Here is a 23,845-nt window from a genome sequence, read left to right as displayed (position 1 = left end):
CTTCGCCTCCTCATAGCACTGCCACTACTCATCAGAGGAGCACTGCCACCACTTCGCCTCCTCATAGCACTGCCACCACTCCTCATCATAGGAGCACCGCCACCACTTCTCCTACTAGAAGCACCGCGCACAATTCACCTTCGATGAGCACCGACACCACAATCTCTCCTCCAAGGAGCACCGCCAGCACCACCACAGAGCACCCTAGGGGAGACCCACATTCCTTATTTTTTTCTGCACGATCACGGTCCACCAGGTTTAGGCGTTCAAGTTATGTAAGGCGGTCACACAGTGCTAGTCGGTCCAGGCTGGTGACTCCTGCCCCAAAGAAGACCAAGAAACAAAAGACTTTGTTAGTCAGTCCCCCCTCTCCTTCTGATGTTTCTCAACCAGCCTCCTCTTCCATGCCTGAACTTCCCCCACAAATTTAGTAGCCCCTTCACCTAGAACCCCTTCCTCAATTTCCAGCCTTTCCTCATCTCTCCACACCCCTAAAGTATCCCATTCTTCCCACAAACCTCCTGCAAAGGGAAAATAATTTTTTTATTTTGTAACTTAAAAAATAAAAGTTTAATATTTTTTTTTCTAAAAAGGATTGGTTAATGTGTCTTTCGTCGCATACACACACTGCGCCGTACAGTTTGCGTTTTTGGAGATATGTGTTGTCAAAACAACAAATCTATATGACTTGCAATTTCCAAATCCCCTCAGTGTCTTTTCTCAGGTAATATCGCAAAGACTGAATAGAGTACGGTGTTGAATGCAAGGCCTATCTATTGTTAACTTGCCTTGTATCCTTAACAATTAATATGGTGTTTTTTATCATCATTTAACTGTTTGGAATGCAATCCCAGGTTTTTATAGATAGACCTTGTAAATAACCCCATCCTCTATTCAGTGTGTGTTTATAAAGTGAGGAGATTATGTGGAAAATACACGTCATGTATTCAGTGACCTGGCCATGTATCAGAATTTTAAATTAAAAAACACATATAGTACAGATATAAACACAGGTGTTTTATTAACATACAACCAAAAACAGATTGCTTTACACCATTTGCTCTTGCCATGCCACCCGTCCTACATCAGAGTTGAAGTAGGCCGCAAATTGGTCCTTCATTTGCCCTACTTCAACGGATGACCTGAGAGGGTACTGGTTAAATTCTGGCATGGGATTAGGAGCGTCATCATCGAGTTCAAAATGCGGGTGCTCTCTAACCATCACAAAATTGTGTAGTACAACACAGGCCTTCACCACCTCATCCACGGTTTCCAGTTTAAGGTTAATGGCTGTGCAGAGAATGCGCCATCTGGACACAAGTATACCAAAGGCACACTCTACAGTTCTTCTTGCCCTGGTCAGCCTGTAATTAAAAATTCATTTGGTGTGGTCCAAGTCCCGGCTGGAGTAGGGTTTGAGGAGGTTTTGGCACATCTGGAATGCCTCATCCCCAACCATTACAAAGGGCTGTGGCGGACCTTCGGTGTTGGGAAGAGGCCGTGGCATGGGAAAATTGAACTGGTTGCCATACAACCTCCGGCCCATGTCAGAGTTCTTAAAAGCCTGGGAGTCATTTCCACGGCCAAATGCCCCAATGTTCACTGCAACAAACTTACATTCTGCATCAGAAATGGCCATGAGTACTGTAGAGAAGTACTTTTTATAGTTGTAGTACTCTGATCCAGTTTTCTTGGGTTTTATAATCCTGATGTGTTTCCCATCCACTGCACCCAAACAGTTAGGAAAATTGCAGACAGTCCAGAATCTTTCTGCATTTTCAATCCACTTTTCCACGGTGGGCAGGGGCATAAATTCTGGACAGAGAACGCCCCACAAAGTCCGGCAGGTGTCCGCAATTATTCCAGACAAGGTGGATATTCCTAGCCGGTACTGGAAGTGCAGTGAAGAGAGTGTCTCTCCAGTAGCCAGGAATCTATGACACAAAGAAACAACCAAAATTAATATTTGTGTATATGGATTTTTACCACAACCAAAAACACACAAAAAAGGGCATACCAATGAATAAAAAGGCAAATTTTTCTTTAATAAATGGTAGAAAAATAATGCTGCAGCCCAAGTACATGTCAGTTCAAGAATTCTGCCAACATAGAATTGTACATCAGAGAACAAATAAAATTAGGCAGGCATTGGTTTTGCAATACTACGTACTGTAATATGACCAGGAGACGTTCCTCAGGAGTAATCGCACGACGGAGCTGTGTGTCCTGTCTCCGAATGACATCTTGTACACGACCAAACAAATCCCTGAAACTTTGTTGAGACATCCGTGTGTAATCAGTAAATTTATCCGGGTTTGCCTGTAGCTCGCTGTAGAGGGTGTGGTATGCTCCACGGCTCTCCCGGAGTTCAACAATTGGATGAATCCACAAACGCCGCCGCTGCCATCTTCGCTGTCTCTCTCTCTCCCTTTGTTTATGGCAAGCAACTGCATAAGCCTGAGCCATCCTGATGTGCAGATCCAAGTTGAAGTGAAAACTCTTCCAGTGCAGGTCCATGTCGTCAAGAAAAAAAACAAGTAAATGTGAAGAATAGCTGTAAACAGGGTCTATATAAAGAATTCAAATAACACATGCCCACTGTTGATCAATTGGTGGAGTCTGTTGCACTAATTGGTCAAGGATTATTACTCATGTGATTGTGACATCATGTGCAATAAAAACGCAAATGAATGAAAAACTCTTTAAAACACATACAAACGCTGTGTTTTTTTGCCTTAATGCGCACAATGAGGCGAGAAAAAAACGCAGCGTTTACAAGCGTTTGTAAGCGTTTTTGTCATGTGTTTGATGTGCGCACGAAACGCAGCGCAATAAAACGCTAGTGTGAAACTAGCTTAAGAATGTCAGTAACAAGATCATAGACCTGCACAAAGAAGGAATGGGCTAAAAAACCATATGTTAGGCACTGGGTGAGAAGGAGACAACTGTTGGTGCAATAGTAAGAAAATGGAAGAAATACAAGATGACTGTCAATCGACATGGATCGGAGCACCATGCAAAATCTCACCTCATGGAGTATCCTTGATCATGAGTAAGGTGAGAGATCAGCCTAGAACTACACAGGGGGAACTTGTTAATGATCTCAAGGCAGCTGGAACCACAGTAAACAAGAAAACCATTGGAAACATATTACGTCATAAAGGTTTAAAACCCTGCAGTGCCCGCAAGGTCCTCCTGCTCAAGAAGTCACATGTGCAGGTTTGACCTGACTTCTGAGTTTGGGCTCCCTCTAGTGGTTGCTGCGGGTAATGGAGCTGGTCAAGTTGACAGAAGTCAATCACCTGAAGAGGATGAGTGGAGGTCAGGTGTTACAGACTGGGAAGATTTAAGTGAGCAGGCTTCCTTCAGTTGTTGCTGGTGATTTGGTTTTCTTCCCTGCATTTTTAAGTCCGCTTGCCCCCTGCTTGGTCCTGCATCATTCAGATAAGATATTTGTTTGTTGGAATCTTTTTGCATTTGATCCAGTTTTGCCTTTCTCTGCTTTCCGCTTTGCTGTGTGGGTTCAGCATTGTTCCCTGCTGGGACCTTTGTTGGACCCCGTTCCATATGCCACAGCTTATGTCAGTCTGTTCAGTATTGCTAGTCCCCTGTTATATTAGTATCTTTTGTTTTGCTTCCAGTTCACACCAGAATGCTGATCTAGTGGGGGAGAGGTTGTGTGGCCTCAGTATTTTTGCATATCAGACGTGTTGGATTTTTCTTAGGGTTTTGTATGTGATTGCAGACAGTATCTTTCCTGTACTATCTGGACAGTTTGGGCCCCATCATTTACTTACTCTATTTTCTGCCTGTGTTTGTGCCTCAGCTTGTCTCACTGGCAATATATGTTTGGGGGCTATCTATTCCTTTGGGGTTCTACTCCGGGGCAGTTTAGCTTTCCCCTTTCTTGCTTTAGGCTTAGTTTATTCTTTGGCTGTGTCGAGGCATCTAGGGCATCGTACAGTAATCCCACAGCTAATTCTAGTTATGTTGTTAGTTTTAGGGGTCTGCAATCCGCTAAGTTACCAACCTTTCTGGTCATCTGGTTGCCTAGCTTATTCCCCAGTTATCCTCCTCGGTGGCCTAATCATAACATGCAGGTCCGTCTGAAGTTTGCCAATGAACACCTGGATGATTCTGTGAGTGATTGGGAGAAGGTGCTGTAGTCAGATGAGACAAAAATTGAGCTCTTTGGCATTAACTCAACTTGCAGTGTTTGGAGAAAGAGAAATGCTGCCTATGACCTAAAGAACACCATCCCCACTGTCAAGCATGGAGGTGGAAGCATTATGTTTTGGGATCTTTCTTTGCTAAGGGCACAGGACTACTTCACCGCATCAATGGGAGAATGGATGGAGCCATGTAGTGTAAAATCCTGAGTGACAACCTCCTTCCCTCCGCTAGGACATTAGAAATGGGTTGTCAATGGGTCTTCCAGCAAGACAATGACCAAAAACATACAGCCAAGGGAACAAAGGAGAGGCTCAAAAAGCATATTAAGGTCATGGAGTGGCCTAATCAGTCTCCAGACCTTAATTCCATACAAAACTTATGGAGGGAGTTGAAGCTCCGAGTTGCCAAGTGACAGCTTCAAAATCTAAATCTCCGAGCACGCCAAAATACTCGGAGATCACCCGATCATGCTTGGGGAGACCCGAGCAACAAGTATACTCGTTCATGACTACACAGGAGCTCTGTATATAAGGTATAGGTAATACAGTGATCACCAGTGACATTATACTGTACACAGGAGCTCTGTATATAGTGTAATTGTCCAGGTAATACAGTGATCACCGGTGACATGCACAGGAGCTTTGTATACAATGTCAGTGTACGGGTAGTACAGTGATCACCGGTGACATTATACACCGGACCGCTGTATATAGTATGCAGTGTATAGTGTCAGTGTACAGGTAACACACTGACTCACCAGTGACGTCTCCAGGTGAATTCCTTCACCTTTGCTTTTCATCTTTCAACCAGCACAGACCGCCATCATGTCTTCCAGCCAGGGCTCGTCTCTGCAGGAAATAACACAGTTAGCTAGAGCATCGCTTGCAGAACACATTACTTAATTTTATCCCAAATTCTAAACTACACCAGATGAAGAAAAAAAGCAACAGTGTCGCTCTGCACAGTAGCAGGACCGCCTTCCCCATTTAAAACAGTATCCTCAAAAAATAAAATTAATACATCACTGCAGTAATAATATCCCTTAATTAGCATTTAAAGCAGGAATAGAATAATTCACAAAATAGATTTTCTGTGTAGCAAAGTGTATATCAAAACTGAACCTTTATTAGGTAAAATTGTAAAAAGCCAAATGAGTCAAACAAAAACAAAGGGGTACCACAGTGAAGGAAGTGCCCTATAACCAACAAACAGAAAAAGGGGGGAGGGGGTTGTTAAAAAGGTACTATTGGCCTCTCAGATCCTCAATATTTATCTGACCTGAGAGCAAAATGACTATAGTACCTTTTTAACAACCCCCCACCTTTTTTGTTCGTTGGTTATAGGGCACTTCCTTCACTGTGGTACCCCTTTGTTTTTGTTGTTTGACTAATTTGGCTTTTTAAAATTTTACCTACTAAAGGTTAAGGTTTAATATCCACCTTGCTACACAGATAATCCCATAATTAGCCCCTATGGTATATCTTGGCCCCCTTGTGTCAAATTCCTGGCTCCAGCTATATGTTCTCCCATGCTGCCCTCATGAGTATTCATTCTGCCCCCATGTGACGTCCCATCCTGCCCCATCTGTCTCCATCGTATCCATCCTGCCCTATGATCCTGACCTATTTGTCTCCATCCTGACCCATTTGTCTCCAATCCTGCCCCATGATCCTGCCCCCTGCATCTCCAATCCTGCCCCTGCATCTCCAATCCTGCCCCCGTGCACCATTCTGCCCCCCCGTGCTCCATTCTGGCCCCCCTGCTCCATTCTGCTCCCCGTGCTCCATTCTGCTCCCCATGCTCCATTCTGCTCCCCGTACTCCATTCTGCTCCCTGTGATCCATTCTGCCCCCTGTGATCCATTCTGCCCCCATGATCCATTATCCTCCAGTGCTCTATTCTGCTCCCCATGCTCCATTCTGGCCCCCGTGCTCCATTCTAGCCCAATGCTCCATTGTTCTCCGGCAGACTGAAGCAGACAGCAGTGCCAGGCGCGCTGTGTGACATCACTTCAGAGATGCAGCCCACACAGCGTGTAGGGGGCGTGTCTGCATCTCTGTAATGTGAACTCAAATTAACCTGATTTTAAGGCAATACCACAAAAAACACGTGAAAGAAAGAAAGAAAAAAAAAAAAAAAAAAAATAATATATTTTTTATATATATAACAATAATAATGAAATGGTTATAATTCTATTAGTATACCTTTTTCAACGTGTATAAGTGTGTGCCACTGGAAGAATGGTAGACCATTCGAGAAAAGATTTGTAAACCGAATCAAAGAAAAACCCAAATTTTGGTCAAAAAATGTATATAAAAATGTATATAAAAATTAAATAAGATATATGAATAATAAAAAAGTCATAAAACAGATATACGATTAAAATACCTTTATTAAGTAATAGTAATATGAATACATATAAAAAAGATGTGTGCTCAAAAGAATTTTATATATACACCTATATAGGTTAATAAAGCACGGCGTTCCCCATTAATAAATAACTATATTTTATCCCTCTATACATTGGCTCCTTAAAAAAGTGACATAAAATATATGGAGACCATATAGGCTCAAACAAGTGTCTGTGCATAGAACCATGTGGTGATGCAAAACAATCAACAAGGAGAGAAACCAATGTGATGGTATAAAGTGCAAAAAATGCAAATTCCAAAAATAAATAAAAGAGTGAGTGTAGGGGAAAGGAGGGAAGAATAGAGGGTATATACCTTGGAGGAACGCTGCTGGATGAGCTACACACGCCCGACGTACGTTTCGGAATGAATCCTTCGTCAGGGGGTGGAGTGTGTAATCACAGATCTCCCTAAATACTCCTGTGCAAATAACATGTGGGAGGATTAAACCTATCACGGCGCGCGCGCCGCCATGTTGGCCGGAAATGGATCCGCCCGTCACATGACCGGTAACCTAGTAACAGGATGCCAGACACTGACGTAGGAATAGGGAAGCCGGAACTCAGGCTGCGCGTGCGCACAGGCCATCCACTCACATGGTATAAGCACACCTCCAAATGTGGAAGGGTGACTGGATTAAGCGGCGCATGCGTAGCCAGTAAAACAAGAGGTACCCGACCATGTCCGAGAAGCCCAAAAGGGGAATCCGATGCATGTGTCGAGAAACACCGAGTCCCTGGCCACGCACGCGCACATCCAGTTCCCAAACACATAAGCTAAAAAATATATATGAAAACAAAATAGAAAAAATAAACATAGACTCCGGAAAAGAAATTTCTTTACAAAAGAGTATATATATATGTGTACTTTCAAAAACGCATAGCAATCAATATATAAAAACCACATAATAGAAATATATCCATATGCATCTGGACTACTTCAATCGAAGAATACCATATAGAAATCCATATACAAATAATAATAGAATGAGAGCATGTATAAAAATAATGTTATCACATATTATATAATGATGTATAGTACATACATTAAAGGTGTCAAGAATGGATTACCATTTAAGAGTACAAAAACAAGGAAAAGGAAGAAGGAAAAAAAAAAAAAAAAAAATTATTTAAAAAAAAAAAAAAAAAAAAATATTAAAATATTTTTTTAAAAATAAAAATAATATATTGAATACATAATGAATGAATAATTAATTGAATAAATAAATAAATCTTCTTCCATGGATTTGTACTAAACACGATGGACAGTCACAGGTATGTATTTCTTCATGCATCAAATAATTCCGGATCGTCTTTCATCACTCAAACCATAAGAAGGGAAGAAACATAGTTCCTTAACAAAAGAAATATAAAATATTAATAAGACATAAAAGAAAGGAGGGATAAAAAGGGGGGGAGAAGGGTGAGACAAGGGGGTCCGCAATATTAAAAAATAACAAAAATAAAAAATAAAAAATAAAAATATATAAATATATAATAAGAATAATAATATATTACAGTTTACAGAAAAGGTGCAAAGCTAAGATTTTCGTTAAGACCTAAAGGTGAGACTGTTTTGAGGCTCCAAATCCACTTAGCTTCCAACCGTGCTAAAGGGGCACTTATTCTACTACCTCTAATGTTTGGTTTTACCATATCAATGCCAATTATCCTCAATTCGTTGGCGTTGCAGTTGTGGAAAAGTTTAAAATGTTTCGGTATAGTTTTCAATATATTTATATCCTCAATTTCCTTTGCCGCTAAAATTCCCAAAACATGTTCCCGAACCCTTACCTTTAGTTGACGGGTTGTTAATCCAACATAGATTAGGGAACTGGGGCAGGTGGCATAGTAGACAACTGCTTTGGTTGTACAAGTTATTGTATGAGTGATTTTATACATACTTAAGCCATCCGAACTAGAAAATGTCTGGGCTTGATCAATATTTGAACAAGCCACACATTTACCACAAGGTTTACAACCCCACGCTGGTTTGGAATCCAAAAAGGACATTGACTGGATGGGTTCTGGAACATAGTGGCTTTTAACTAATTTATCCCCCAAATTTACTGGTCTCCTATAGGTTATGCTTGGTTTAGATCCAATATAGTGAGATAAAATTGGATCAGTATGTAATATGGGCCAAGCTTTTTCAAACATTTTTATCATCATATTCGTCTGACCGTGATATTGGGTAATATATCTTATTTTCCTATCAGATGTTGATGGTCTCGAAGAGTATAGAGCCTGATGTCTTGATACATTTTTTGCTCTATTGAATGCCCTTTTCACAGATCTGTGGCTGTAGCCACGATCAAAAAATCTAAGTTTAAGCTCATCCGCTTGTTTTAAAAAGTCTTCCTCATTTGAGCAGATCCTACGTAATCGCAGGAACTGTCCAATGGGAATAGATTTCACCAAAGCTGGGGGATGCGCTGAAGTAGCATGAAGGAAAGAATTTACTGAGGTACTTTTCCGAAATAAGTCAGTCTGTATGCAATTCTCCATATCTCTTTTTACTTTTACATCCAGAAAGTCAATCACATCTTTATCAGATTGATAAGTGAGATGTATGTTCATAGTATTATCATTTAAATTTAAAATAAACTCTTTGAGTGCTTCAACGGATCCCTGCCAGATCAAAAATATGTCATCAATGTACCGCGTCCAAAAGAGAACGCGGTGCATTGATGACAAACGATCTGACAGGAAAAGGTCCCTCTCCCACAGCCCCAGGAAAAGATTTGCATAAGCCGGTGCATAAGATGCACCCATCGCAGTGCCCTGGAGCTGCAGGTAGAAGGACCCTTTAAAAAGAAAAAAATTGTGAGACAGTGCAAAGGATAAAAGTTGCTCTACAAATTGACTCATAGATGGAGACATGGTTGAGGATTGCAAATAAAATTTGGTTGCATTAATGCCATCAGAGTGAGGTATGTTCGTATAGAGTGATTCAACGTCACATGTCACAAATAGTGTGTCCACACCAATATATAGTCCATCAACTTTTTTTAAAAACTCATTTGTATCTTTAGTAAACGAGGGTAATGTTTCTACTAATGGTTGTAACTTTGAGTCTATAAATTTATTAACATTCTCCATAAAGTTCCCACACCCTGAAATAATGGGTCTACCCGGAGGGATATTTTGGTTCTTGTGAATTTTTGGTAGCAGATAAAGGGTGGGAATGGATGGTTCATCTATCTGTAAGGCCATAAAGAGTTCCTTTGATATAGTGCCATTATCCCTTGCATTACTTAGGATAGACACCAATTCAGATTGATATTTGATCAAGGGATTAAATGTCAGTCTTCTATAGCACGTGGTATTTTTAATTTGCCGAAATGCTTCCTTTTCATATAGTGATTTTGGCCAAACCACCACATTCCCACCCTTATCTGCAGGTTTAAAAACCACATCTTTCAGATCCTGTAACCGCTTGAGACCCAGTCTTTCTTCTCTACTTAGATTATTATTGCTGGGATACCGTGGTATTTTTTCAAATTCTTTACTCACTGTCTTAACGAAAACATCAATTACTGGACATGATGATAATGGTGGGAATTTTCGAGAACGTGGACGAATTGATTCAGGGATCTTACCTTTCTCCAATGTATTATGATCATTAGCCAGATTATCAAGAATATCTAGCGCCTCTTGTTCCGCCTCTGTAGGGAACAATTGAAAAATAGTCTCGTCATGAAAATGCCGTTTGAATAATAATTTTCTTGCAAAAAGATTTAAATCTTTGATTGCCGTAAATTGGTCGAAGAGTGGAGTAGGACAGAACATAAGACCTTTATTGAGCAAATTAATTTCAACAGGTGAAAAAATGTGAGTACTCAAATTAATTACCTTAAGATTATTGTCAGGAGTATATCTAGTAAGTCTTTTCATCGGTTGATACCGTACATCACGTTTTCTCTTAGGTGTAGAGATAATGGAAGTTGATACAGAGGCGGAAGTAGAGGCACCAGAAATATCACTCACAGATGGATTGGAAGACATAGATGGATTACGATTATGTTGACGGTCACCATTATTCTCATATTTATTAATGGGGAACGCCGTGCTTTATTAACCTATATAGGTGTATATATAAAATTCTTTTGAGCACACATCTTTTTTATATGTATTCGTATTACTATTACTTAATAAAGGTATTTTAATCGTATATCTGTTTTATGACTTTTTTATTATTCATATATCTTATTTAATTTTTATATACATTTTTTGACCAAAATTTGGGTTTTTCTTTGATTCGGTTTACAAATCTTTTCTCGAATGGTCTACCATTCTTCCAGTGGCACACACTTATACACGTTGAAAAAGGTATACTAATAGAATTATAACCATTTCATTATTATTGTTATATATATAAAAAATATATATTTTTTTTTTTTTTTTTTTTTTTTTTTTTTCTTTCTTTCTTTCACGTGTTTTTTGTGGTATTGCCTTAAAATCAGGTTAATTTGAGTTATCATTAATTGTCTGTGTTTTGCACAGGTTTTTCTACCTGAATATGGATTTCAAAGCCAGGGAATTATCCTGGCAAGGACGTGTTAAAGAAGTCTTCTGTAATAGTGGTACCACAACAATGGTGACAAGTGGTTCACAATTTAATTCTGTTTTTAATGTGATTAAGAATCTAACACATAAAAGAATCCGCTTTTGGTGGAATCGGGCTTTCTTGGAAAACTATATTGAGAGACAATTAATTCCCAGAGGCCTGAGAGTCCATGTCACTCCATCTTTTATAGTGAGTGACCAAGAATTTATTTCAAACTGGGAAAGCGTTTGTAATGATACGTCTAAGAAACTTATGGAGCTGTTAATTAAATTGAACATTAACTCTTTGGCAGAGATTGATAAGTCCCTTGAAGAGGCATATACTAGTGCCAAAGCTAATTTATCTACAGACCAACTGCAACTGATTGGTTTACAATTGGATAAACATATCGAACAATGGATTAAGGATATACAAGTTAATCAGAGCAATAAATTGATGAGGGATCAAAGAGATTTCAATTTGGGTAGAGTATACAGATGGCGTAAAAATGCAACCAATGAGAATAATGGTGACCGTCAACATAATCGTAATCCATCTATGTCTTCCAATCCATCTGTGAGTGATATTTCTGGTGCCTCTACTTCCGCCTCTGTATCAACTTCCATTATCTCTACACCTAAGAGAAAACGTGATGTACGGTATCAACCGATGAAAAGACTTACTAGATATACTCCTGACAATAATCTTAAGGTAATTAATTTGAGTACTCACATTTTTTCACCTGTTGAAATTAATTTGCTCAATAAAGGTCTTATGTTCTGTCCTACTCCACTCTTCGACCAATTTACGACAATCAAAGATTTAAATCTTTTTGCAAGAAAATTATTATTCAAACGGCATTTTCATGACGAGACTATTTTTCAATTGTTCCCTACAGAGGCGGAACAAGAGGCGCTAGATATTCTTGATAATCTGGCTAATGATCATAATACATTGGAGAAAGGTAAGATCCCTGAATCAATTCGTCCACGTTCTCGAAAATTCCCACCATTATCATCATGTCCAGTAATTGATGTTTTCGTTAAGACAGTGAGTAAAGAATTTGAAAAAATACCACGGTATCCCAGCAATAATAATCTAAGTAGAGAAGAAAGACTGGGTCTCAAGCGGTTACAGGATCTGAAAGATGTGGTTTTTAAACCTGCAGATAAGGGTGGGAATGTGGTGGTTTGGCCAAAATCACTATATGAAAAGGAAGCATTTCGGCAAATTAAAAATACCACGTGCTATAGAAGACTGACATTTAATCCCTTGATCAAATATCAATCTGAATTGGTGTCTATCCTAAGTAATGCAAGGGATAATGGCACTATATCAAAGGAACTCTTTATGGCCTTACAGATAGATGAACCATCCATTCCCACCCTTTATCTGCTACCAAAAATTCACAAGAACCAAAATATCCCTCCGGGTAGACCCATTATTTCAGGGTGTGGGAACTTTATGGAGAATGTTAACAAATTTATAGACTCAAAGTTACAACCATTAGTAGAAACATTACCCTCGTTTACTAAAGATACAAATGAGTTTTTAAAAAAAGTTGATGGACTATATATTGGTGTGGACACACTATTTGTGACATGTGACGTTGAATCACTCTATACGAACATACCTCACTCTGATGGCATTAATGCAACCAAATTTTATTTGCAATCCTCAACCATGTCTCCATCTATGAGTCAATTTGTAGAGCAACTTTTATCCTTTGCACTGTCTCACAATTTTTTTCTTTTTAAAGGGTCCTTCTACCTGCAGCTCCAGGGCACTGCGATGGGTGCATCTTATGCACCGGCTTAAGCAAATCTTTTCCTGGGGCTGTGGGAGAGGGACCTTTTCCTGTCGGATCGTTTGTCATCAATGCACCGCGTTCTCTTTTGGACGCGGTACATTGATGACATATTTTTGATCTGGCAGGGATCCGTTGAAGCACTCAAAGAGTTTATTTTAAATTTAAATGATAATACTATGAACATACATCTCACTTATCAATCTGATAAAGATGTGATTGACTTTCTGGATGTAAAAGTAAAAAGAGATATGGACAATTGCATACAGACTGACTTATTTCGGAAAAGTACCTCAGTAAATTCTTTCCTTCATGCTACTTCAGCGCATCCCCCAGCTTTGGTGAAATCTATTCCCATTGGACAGTTCCTGCGATTACGTAGGATCTGCTCAAATGAGGAAGACTTTTTAAAACAAGCGGATGAGCTTAAACTTAGATTTTTTGATCGTGGCTACAGCCACAGATCTGTGAAAAGGGCATTCAATAGAGCAAAAAATGTATCAAGACATCAGGCTCTATACTCTTCGAGACCATCAACATCTGATAGGAAAATAAGATATATTACCCAATATCACGGTCAGACGAATATGATGATAAAAATGTTGGAAAAAGCTTGGCCCATATTACATACTGATCCAATTTTATCTCACTATATTGGATCTAAACCAAGCATAACCTATAGGAGACCAGTAAATTTGGGGGATAAATTAGTTAAAAGCCACTATGTTCCAGAACCCATCCAGTCAATGTCCTTTTTGGATTCCAAACCAGCGTGGGGTTGTAAACCTTGTGGTAAATGTGTGGCTTGTTCAAATATTGATCAAGCCCAGACATTTTCTAGTTCAGATGGCTTAAGTATGTATAAAATCACTCATACAATAACTTGTACAACCAAAGCAGTTGTCTACTATGCCACCTGCCCCAGTTCCCTAATCTATGTTGGATTAACAACCCGTCAACTAAAGGTAAGGGTTCGGGAACATGTTTTGGGAATTTTAGCGGCAAAGGAAATTGAGGATATAAATATATTGAAAACTATACCGAAACATTTTAAACTTTTCCACAACTGCAACGCCAACGAATTGAGGATAATTGGCATTGATATGGTAAAACCAAACATTAGAGGTGGTAGAATAAGTGCCCCTTTAGCACGGTTGGAAGCTAAGTGGATTTGGAGCCTCAAAACAGTCTCACCTTTAGGTCTTAACGAAAATCTTAGCTTTGCACCTTTTCTGTAAACTGTAATATATTATTATTCTTATTATATATTTATATATTTTTATTTTTTATTTTTTATTTTTGTTATTTTTTAATATTGCGGACCCCCTTGTCTCACCCTTCTCCCCCCCTTTTTATCCCTCCTTTCTTTTATGTCTTATTAATATTTTATATTTCTTTTGTTAAGGAACTATGTTTCTTCCCTTCTTATGGTTTGAGTGATGAAAGACGATCCGGAATTATTTGATGCATGAAGAAATACATACCTGTGACTGTCCATCGTGTTTAGTACAAATCCATGGAAGAAGATTTATTTATTTATTCAATTAATTATTCATTCATTATGTATTCAATATATTATTTTTATTTTTAAAAAAATATTTTAATATTTTTTTTTTTCTTTTTTTAAATAATTTTTTTTTTTTTTTTTTTTTTTTTTCCTTCTTCCTTTTCCTTGTTTTTGTACTCTTAAATGGTAATCCATCCTTGACACCTTTAATGTATGTACTATACATCATTATATAATATGTGATAACATTATTTTTATACATGCTCTCATTCTATTATTATTTGTATATGGATTTCTATATGGTATTCTTCGATTGAAGTAGTCCAGATGCATATGGATATATTTCTATTATGTGGTTTTTATATATTGATTGCTATGCGTTTTTGAAAGTACACATATATATATACTCTTTTGTAAAGAAATTTCTTTTCCGGAGTCTATGTTTATTTTTTCTATTTTGTTTTCATATATATTTTTTAGCTTATGTGTTTGGGAACTGGATGTGCGCGTGCGTGGCCAGGGACTCGGTGTTTCTCGACACATGCATCGGATTCCCCTTTTGGGCTTCTCGGACATGGTCGGGTACCTCTTGTTTTACTGGCTACGCATGCGCCGCTTAATCCAGTCACCCTTCCACATTTGGAGGTGTGCTTATACCATGTGAGTGGATGGCCTGTGCGCACGCGCAGCCTGAGTTCCGGCTTCCCTATTCCTACGTCAGTGTCTGGCATCCTGTTACTAGGTTACCGGTCATGTGACGGGCGGATCCATTTCCGGCCAACATGGCGGCGCGCGCGCCGTGATAGGTTTAATCCTCCCACATGTTATTTGCACAGGAGTATTTAGGGAGATCTGTGATTACACACTCCACCCCCTGACGAAGGATTCATTCCGAAACGTACGTCGGGCGTGTGTAGCTCATCCAGCAGCTTTCCTCCAAGGTATATACCCTCTATTCTTCCCTCCTTTCCCCTACACTCACTCTTTTATTTATTTTTGGAATTTGCATTTTTTGCACTTTATACCATCACATTGGTTTCTCTCCTTGTTGATTGTTTTGCATCACCACATGGTTCTATGCACAGACACTTGTTTGAGCCTATATGGTCTCCATATATTTTATGTCACTTTTTTAAGGAGCCAATGTATAGAGGGATAAAATATAGTTATTTATTAATGGGGAACGCCGTGCTTTATTAACCTATATAGGTGTATATATAAAATTCTTTTGAGCACACATCTTTTATACATCTCTGTAATGTGGCCAGGACAGCAGAGTACATATTCCAAGGTAACAGTGTAGTACCCTGGCCCAGCTTGCCCCTGAGCGTGCAGTGGCTAAATTGTAGGTGCTGAGAGTAATAGCACATATGCGGCCCCTCTGCACAGCAGCTGCCTGCCACCTGAGGCAACAGGCTCAACTTGCCTCATTATAGGTGCGCCCCTGAGTACTAGGCCAAGTTCACAAAACTGCAGTCCTTTTAATGTTTTAAGTAATGTTTAGAGGATGTTGTGTTGTAAGCTATGCATACGACTCCTGACATGTATATACAAGACACAATCATAAATGGAAATATACTGTACATTTTAGCTGTAAAAATAAATAAAGCCTGGGGCAGGGCGGGGCTGCCGTGAGTGTGCACAGCAGCCTATTTTCTTGTTGTTGGTTTGTGGCTCACCACCACTGTCGCCGTGCACGCTTGGCTATAATTTTTCTGTGTTCATTATGATGGATCTAGGCTGCTGTGCACACACACGGCAGCCCCGCCCTGCCCCAAGCTTTATTTAATTGTGCATTCGTGTCTGGGCCAACATCGCCCTTCATCTATGTTTGCTGGTCGGGCAATGTGTGGAGGTCAATCCTGATATGTCTGTGTTCAGACCTGGTTGGCCTTCATCTGCACTTGCTTCATCTGGCTTCATGGGAGCGATCCAGCAATGTTCAGGTACAGATTGCACTTGATGTGGTCATGCTCTTAGGAGGCCGTAATGGCACAGTATTTATTATAAATGTAGAGTAGGACCCCCCACATGAGATTGCCTTGGCGCGGCGGGGTGGCTCAATTAAATTGATCAATTTTTTTGCCAAATATCTCATTTTTGAATACAGTTGGATATTATGTGCATGTGCACTTCAATTTATGCGTTCTAGCCTTAAGCAGTGCTGGCTTCCCCCCCTATTTTCTTGTTGTTGGTTTGTGGCTCACCACCACTGTCGCCGTGCACGCTTGGCTATGTCCACTATAATTTTTCTGTGTTCATTATGATGGATCTAGGCTGCTGTGCACACACACGGCAGCCCCGCCCTGCCCCAAGCTTTATTTAATTGTGCATCCATGTCTGGGCCAACATCGCCCTTCATCTATGTTTGCTGGTCGGGCAATGTGTGGAGGTCAATCCTGATATGTCTGTGTTCAGACCTGGTTGGCCTTCATCTGCACTTGCTTCATCTGGCTTCATGGGAGCGATCCAGCAATGTTCAGGTACAGATTGCACTTGATGTGGTCATGCTCTTAGGAGGCCGTAATGGCACAGTATTTATTATAAATGTAGAGTAGGACCCCCCACATGAGATTTCCTTGGCGCGGCGGGGTGGCTCAATTAAATTGATCAATTTTTTTGCCAAATATCTCATTTTTGAATACAGTTGGATATTATGTGCATGCGCACTTCAATTTATGCGTTCTAGCCTTAAGCAGTGCTGGCTTCCCCCCCTATTTTCACATTTTAGCTGTGTTTGATCATTATATTTGATATTTGGTAAAGACTGAAAGCTTTTGATACAGGTTCAATATACTCCAGCCCTATGGAATCAAAGAAGGCTCATGTCTGTTTCAAAGATAAGGTCCTTGTCTGCTGCAATCTAAAATGGAAAACATCATGGCTCAATTATCATCTCATTCAGAGAGGCTGGATGAGGCAGAGGGCTGAATTACCATACCGCATGATGATTTCCAAACCAATTTCAAAAAGTCTACAATTTATAATGCAAATCAGCTGCCTTGAAAGAAGATTTAGAGGACTCTGAAAAAAAAACATCAAACAGCCTAAAATATTTGCCAAATTTGCTGTTATTTGCTATACATTTCGTCCACCTGTGCAAAATATTCAGACTTGTTATGAAAGGCCAAAATTAAAACTTTTTTTAGATATTTTTAAATAATTTGAGCAAAAATTATGCTTATACTTAACTTAGAAATACTTTTAAATAACAGTAAAGGTTCACAATTATTGGTCATCTGTAGTGTTGAGCATTCCGATACCGCAAGTATCGGGTATCGGCCGATATTAGCTGTATCGGAATTCTGATACTTAGTTCCGATACTTTTTTCATATCGAATACTGGAATCGGAAGTTCCCATAATGCTAGGAGCCCGCTCGATTTGATTCAGCCAATGGGGATCCTCAGAAGTGTGGGCATATCCTGTTAGGCATGTAGGCATGTTAACTACTGGCATGGCTGTGATTGGCTGCTGAAATGATGTCATGATGCACTATAAAAAGCGCTGCAGCCGCCATTTCTGGTCTTTCTCCTGTGAATTCAGTTAGGGACAGGCTGCTGTTGAAGACTGTGAGGGACAGTTAGAAATAGCGATTCCACAAAACATATAGTGCTTAACCCAGGCTACATAAACCACCACTGTAGCTTGCTTTTCCCTAGCAGCGCTGTTTTCACAGCTGTCTGCAAGGGCTGTGTGAGTGCAGACCCACGCTGTGTAGTGTGTCCTGCAGGCACGTCTGCTTGTAGGCCGGCCAGCGTGTGTCTCTGCCTCATACACATTTTTCTTTTATTGCTGCTTTTTTTTTCTCCTGTATAGTGTGCTTCCATACGTATCCATATATGTTGGTTGCAAACACTAAAGGAGTGGACAGCGGAGCCTTTCAGCAGCCTTTCAGTGCTATAGCCCATTTCTCTGCACTGTTTTTGGCTGTCTGATAGGTCTCTCTGTGTGTGAGTGCAGCTCACGTTGCAGTGTGTTCTACAGCCACCGCTAGCTGTAGTCCGCTCAGCGTGCGTCACTGCCTCGTACATAGTCCTTTTTTTGCAGCTAATTTAGCCAGATTTTTGCTCCTATATTAGTGTGCTTCCAACCGCATCCATTGTCATTGGTTGGTTGCAAACACTATATAGGATTAGATAGAGGAGCCTTTTTGCTGGCTTGTGCCCTTCAGGGCCAGCCAGGCTAGTATCACCCTATTTTTTGGAGCCTCATCAATTGCATTGTAGGTTAGCTTCCTGCATTGTAATCGCTCCAATAAGTTTGTGATACTATAGCTTTCAAACTTTGGTCACATCCTTTCCTTTCCCCCCCACCCAAAAAAAAAAGAAATAAAGTTCACCAAACACTCCACTTTACAGTTGTCTAGGCCACATTAGATCATATTAAAGTGTAGTACACACACTCTTAGCCAAATTAGTGTTTCTTATACTGGTTAGCAGGTGTTCAGGAATAAGAACACTAAGCCACCCCTTTTTTACTTTTCTGCCTATCTTTATCAGTCTACCAAGATGAAGAAGGCAGGGAGTAAGGCACGTGGTCGTGGCCGTGGAGTTTCAGCAGGGAGAGGACGGGGGGATTCAGCAGGGAGAGGACGTGGGGATTCGGTATCTGCTGCGGCCACCAGTGACCCGGCATCCCCCACTTTTACCAGGCAACAGTCCTTCATGCGCAGCTTTGTAGGACCTCGCCGTACCCCACTGCTGCGTGACGAACAAATTGAAGCCGTTGTCGGATGGATGGCAGCTAATGCATCCACTTCAATGACTTCCGCATCCTCCCAAGGCCAGAGCACTGAAGAGCAACCATCTGTCTCTTCACCACCTGCCAAATTGCCCAGGCAGTCTGAGAGCCCTGGACAGGAGCCATCTCAATCTTTACTTCTGTTCTCAGAATCTGTTGGCTTGGAAAGAGGTGGCCAGCCAAGCAGCATTCTAGAGCGTGAAGAAGAGGGAGTATGCAGTGATGCGCAACTGCTTTGTCCCTCTGAATCTGAAGAGGCGGGTGGGCCAGTGCCTATGGTCAGCACACCTCAGTATGCATCAGATGATGATGAGACTCAGTTGCCAATTTCTGGTGCGTACGGTGCTGGCGAGACAACCCAGGACCAGCCGGTGCTTGAAGAGGGGAGTGGAGATGATGAGGTCCTTGACCCATCATGGCGTCAGCCACAGGAAGGTGGTGGGAGCAGCTCTGAGGAAGAGATTCCCCGAACGGCCAAAAGAGGAGGGAAAGGGCGGGGGCAGACTTGGTTGCCTGTAGCTTCCACTTTGGCACCCGTGAGGAGCAATCCTCTTCCAAAACACAAAACGGGCGCTCCCAGGACTTGCAGTGCGTGGTCTTTTTTTGACACAGTTGCAGATGACATTTGCTTTGTCAAATGCAAGCTGTGTCATCAGAAAGTGAAACGAGGGAAAAATGTGACCAACCTCAATACCACAAATATGTGGAAACATGTGCGTACCAAGCACGAGGTGGAGTTACACAGACACACTGAAGATGTAGGCCAACCTTCAGCAGCACCTACCACCTCTTCAGCTCGTGTTGGGGCCTCTTCCTCCAGCGCACACACAGCTGGTTCGGCTTCCTCACTGGAACGCCATGGAAGAACCACTGCCACTGTTGTCCAGAGACCCAGTGAAATTCCACCCACTGAACCACGTTCGCAGTCATCAGCACACTCCCAGGCCACTCACCAGCAATCGGTAGCACAGGCATGGGAGAAAAAGCGGCCATACTCGGCAAACCATCCCCGAGCACTGGCTCTGAATGCCGGCATTGCCAAACTACTGGCCCTTGAGATGCTGTCATTCAGGCTGGTGGAGACTGACACCTTCCGGAACTTTATGTCATTGGCAGTTCCACAATAAAATGTGCCCAGCCGCTTTTATTTCAGCAGGCAAGCTGTCCCTGCCCTGCAAAAGCATGTGGAGGGAAAAATTAAAAATGCGCTACTAAATGCCGTCAGTAGCAAGGTCCACCTGACCACCGATGAGTGGACCAGTAGCCATGGACAGGGACGATACCTTTCCCTCACTGCCCATTGGGTCAATGTTGTGGAGCCGGGTACAGATCTGGAGAGTGGCTCTGTACGTATTCTGCCAACTCCAAGGATTGCAGGAATGCAGTCTGTACATATTGAGTCCTCCTCCTACTCTAGTTCCTCGGAATCAGCACTGCGTGAGTCTGTTAGGCCAGATATGAGCACAGGTGTGGCCAAACGTCAACAGGCCATCCTTAAATTAATTTCTTTGGGGAATCGGAGCCACACAGCACAGGAGCTCTGGAATGCCTTCAAGCAGGAGAGCGATGTGTGATTTGTGCCAGCGAATCTCCAGCCAGGTTTGGTAGTGAGTGACAATGGCCAAAATATAGTGGCAGCTCTGGGCCTAGGCAACCTCACTCACATACCATGTCTGGCACACGTGCTCAATTTGGTCGTGCAGAGCTTTCTGAGGGACTATCCGGATCTTGATGCACTGCTGCACAAGGTTCGCCTAGAGTGTGCTGACTTGCGGCGTTCCAGCATGGCAAGATCGCGCATTGCATCTCTGCAACGCCGATTCCGCCTGCCAGAACATCGCATCATATGTGACCTCCCCACCAGGTGGCATTCAATGTTACATATGTTGGAGCGGTTGTGTGAGCAGCAGGCAGCAGTAATGGAGTACCAGCTGCATCAGGCGCAAACAAGTCGCACTGTGCGCGGGACACACTTCACCACCACTGAGTGGGCCACTATGATGGACATCTGCCAAGTTTTGCGTGCCTTCGATGACTCCATGCAGATGGCCAGTGCAGATGATGCACTAATCAGCATGACTGTCCCCCTCATCTGTCTGCTTCAAAAAACCTTACAAGCACTAAGTGAGGAGGTTTTTGAAGAGGTCGAGGATGAGCAGTCAGAAATGCCATCTGCTTCTGGCAAGTATGCGCAACGTGCTTCCACACAAAGGCCCAGGCAGGGGACACTTAGTGAGGAGGATGACGAGGAGTCAATGGAGGAGGAGGAACACATCTCTCCAGAGGAGGGAGGTACACAAGGCTCTAGTAGTCAGTGTGTACAGCGAGGGTGGGGTGATGCTGAGCAGGCAGAGATGCTGCCTCAAGCTGGTGACAGCGTTTCCGGTCCAGTTGGCAGTCTGCAGCACATGGTTGATTTCATGCTGCAGTGCTTGTTAAATGACCACCGCATCGCCAACATTCTCCACACGGCTGATTATTGGGTGTACACCCTCCTAGATCCTCGCTACCGGGACAACTTACAAAGCCTCATACAACAGTTGAACCGGGAGCGAAAAATGCGGGAGTACCAAGAAACACTTGTGCAGGCCATCATGTTCTCCATTCCCCCCACAAGTGTTGCTGGTAGTGCTTTTCAAAGCAGCCATGTGGGTAGAGGCAGTGGAGGAAGCTCTGCACAAAGAGGTAGCAGAGGCAGTGCCGCAGGACAAGGCAAGGCCAGTATGGCCCAAATGTGGAAAAGTTTTGTGGGACCGCCACAAACGGCTACACAATCACAGACGGCTCCAGTCAGCAGGAGGCAACGTTTCCGTCAGATGGTGACAGACTACTTGTCGTGCCCTGTTAGTGTTCTCCCAGACGGCTCTTCCCCGTTCAAGTATTGGGTTTCTAAGCTGGATACATGGCCAGAGCTTAGCCAGTATGCATTGGAGGTGCTGGCTTGCCCTGCTGCCAGTGTATTATCGGAACGTGTCTTTAGTGCTGCAGGTGGTGTGGTAACAGACCGTCGCACGCGACTATCCGCCGATAATGTTGACCGGCTTACTTTTGTGAAAATGAACAAGGCCTGGATCTCACCTGAATTTGCCAGTCCTCTTCCAGAATAAATAATTGGCTGGCAACAGGATCCAGGTCTCCTGTTGTGTTCATGTTTCTGTGACCTGAACTTTATTTCCTGGGCTACAGCAACGCCCGTTGTTGCTCAGAAGTGCTGTCCGCACAGACAAAACACTCGCTCATGTGTAAGTGGGGTTCGGTAACGTCAGCTGATCCCCTGCTGTGTGTATGGCAAAGTGTCCTGCTCCCTCCACAGTCAAACAACCTCAGATTTACACCTGGCTCCAAGTAGGCCTCGGCCTACTACCTCATTTTCCCTGGGCTCCGACAACGCCAGTTGGTGCTCGGAAGTGCTGTCCACACAGACAAAACACTCGCTCATGTGTAAGTGGGGTTCAGTAACGTCAGCTGATCCCCTGCTGTGTGTACGGCAAACTCTCCTGCTGCTTACAACTTCTGACTACCTCTGATTTAATATGTTCTCTGATTTGCCCTCTGTCTCCACTCTGTTTTGAGTATTTCCTCCGGCCTACAACACCGCCTGTTTCTGCTCTCAAGTGCCGTCTGCACAATCCACACTTGTTCCTGTGGTACCTGGGTCCTGTAACATCTGCTCATCTCCAGAGTTGAGCACGGCAATGTCTCCTGCTTTGTCTACATTCCCACTACTTGTAGTGGAAATGTGGACAGAGCAGGAGACAATGCCTGACTCACCTCTAGGGAGAAGCTGCTGTTACAGAACCCCAGTAACACAGGAACAAGTGTGGGTTGTGCAGACGGCATTTCAGAGCAGCAACTGGTGTGGTTGGAAGCCAGAGGAAATACTCGAAACAGAGTGAAGACAGAGGCCTAATTGGAGTACGTTGACAGTTAGTAGTAGTCTAGAAACAATCGCAAACAGCCACCAAGTAGGCCTCGGCCTACTACGTGATTTTCCCTGGGCTCCGACACTGCCAGTTGGTGCTCAGAAGTGCTGTCCGCACAGACAAAACACTCGCTCATGTGTAAGTGGGGTTCGGTAACGTCAGCTGATCCCCTGCTGTGTGTATGGCAAAGTGTCCTGCTCCCTCCATAGTCAAACAACCTCAGATTTACACCTGGCTCCAAGTAGGCCTCGGCCTACTACCTCATTTTCCCTGGGCTCCGACAACGCCAGTTGGTGCTCGGAAGTGTTGTCCACACAGACAAAACACTTGCTCATGTGTAAGTGGGGTTCGGTAACGTCAGCTGATCCCCTGCTGTGTGTACGGCAAACTCTCCTGCTGCTTACAACTTCTGACTACCTCTGATTTAATATGTTCTCTGATTTGCCCTCTGTCTCCACTCTGTTTTGAGTATTTCCTCCGGCCTGCAACACCGCCTGTTTCTGCTCTCAAGTGCCGTCTGCACAATCCACACTTGTTCCTGTGGTACCTGGGTCCGGTAACATCTGCTCATCTCCAGAGTTGAGCACGGCAATGTCTCCTGCTTTGTCTACATTCCCACTACTTGTAGTGGAAATGTGGACAGAGCAGGAGACATTGCCTGACTCACCTCTAGGGAGAAGCTGCTGTTACAGAACCTCAGTAACACAGGAACAAGTGTGGGTTGTGCAGACGGC

General features: G+C 42.4%; 2 long non-coding RNA genes across 2 annotated transcripts; one reads left to right on the top strand and one right to left on the bottom strand.

Annotated features, from left to right (window-relative positions):
• Positions 1 to 7,815: 7,815 nt before the first annotated feature.
• LOC141093149 (uncharacterized) lies at positions 7,816 to 10,615 on the bottom strand. The gene is made up of 3 exons (XR_012232997.1): positions 10,439 to 10,615; positions 10,186 to 10,251; positions 7,816 to 7,937 (listed from the first exon to the last, which is right to left on the bottom strand). It is a non-coding gene; the product is annotated as an uncharacterized lncRNA (long non-coding RNA).
• A 414-nt stretch (positions 10,616 to 11,029) lies between these two features.
• LOC141093148 (uncharacterized) lies at positions 11,030 to 14,466 on the top strand. Its single transcript, XR_012232996.1, has 3 exons — positions 11,030 to 11,843; positions 12,031 to 12,096; positions 14,345 to 14,466. It is a non-coding gene; the product is annotated as an uncharacterized lncRNA (long non-coding RNA).
• Positions 14,467 to 23,845: the final 9,379 nt, after the last annotated feature.

The sequence above is a fragment of the Dendrobates tinctorius genome, unplaced genomic scaffold (assembly GCF_039654945.1).
Source record: "Dendrobates tinctorius isolate UK_male_01 unplaced genomic scaffold, ASM3965494v1 ptg000062l, whole genome shotgun sequence".
Classification (NCBI taxonomy): Eukaryota; Metazoa; Chordata; class Amphibia; order Anura; family Dendrobatidae; genus Dendrobates; species Dendrobates tinctorius.
This window is presented reverse-complemented; position numbering and strand designations above follow the sequence as displayed.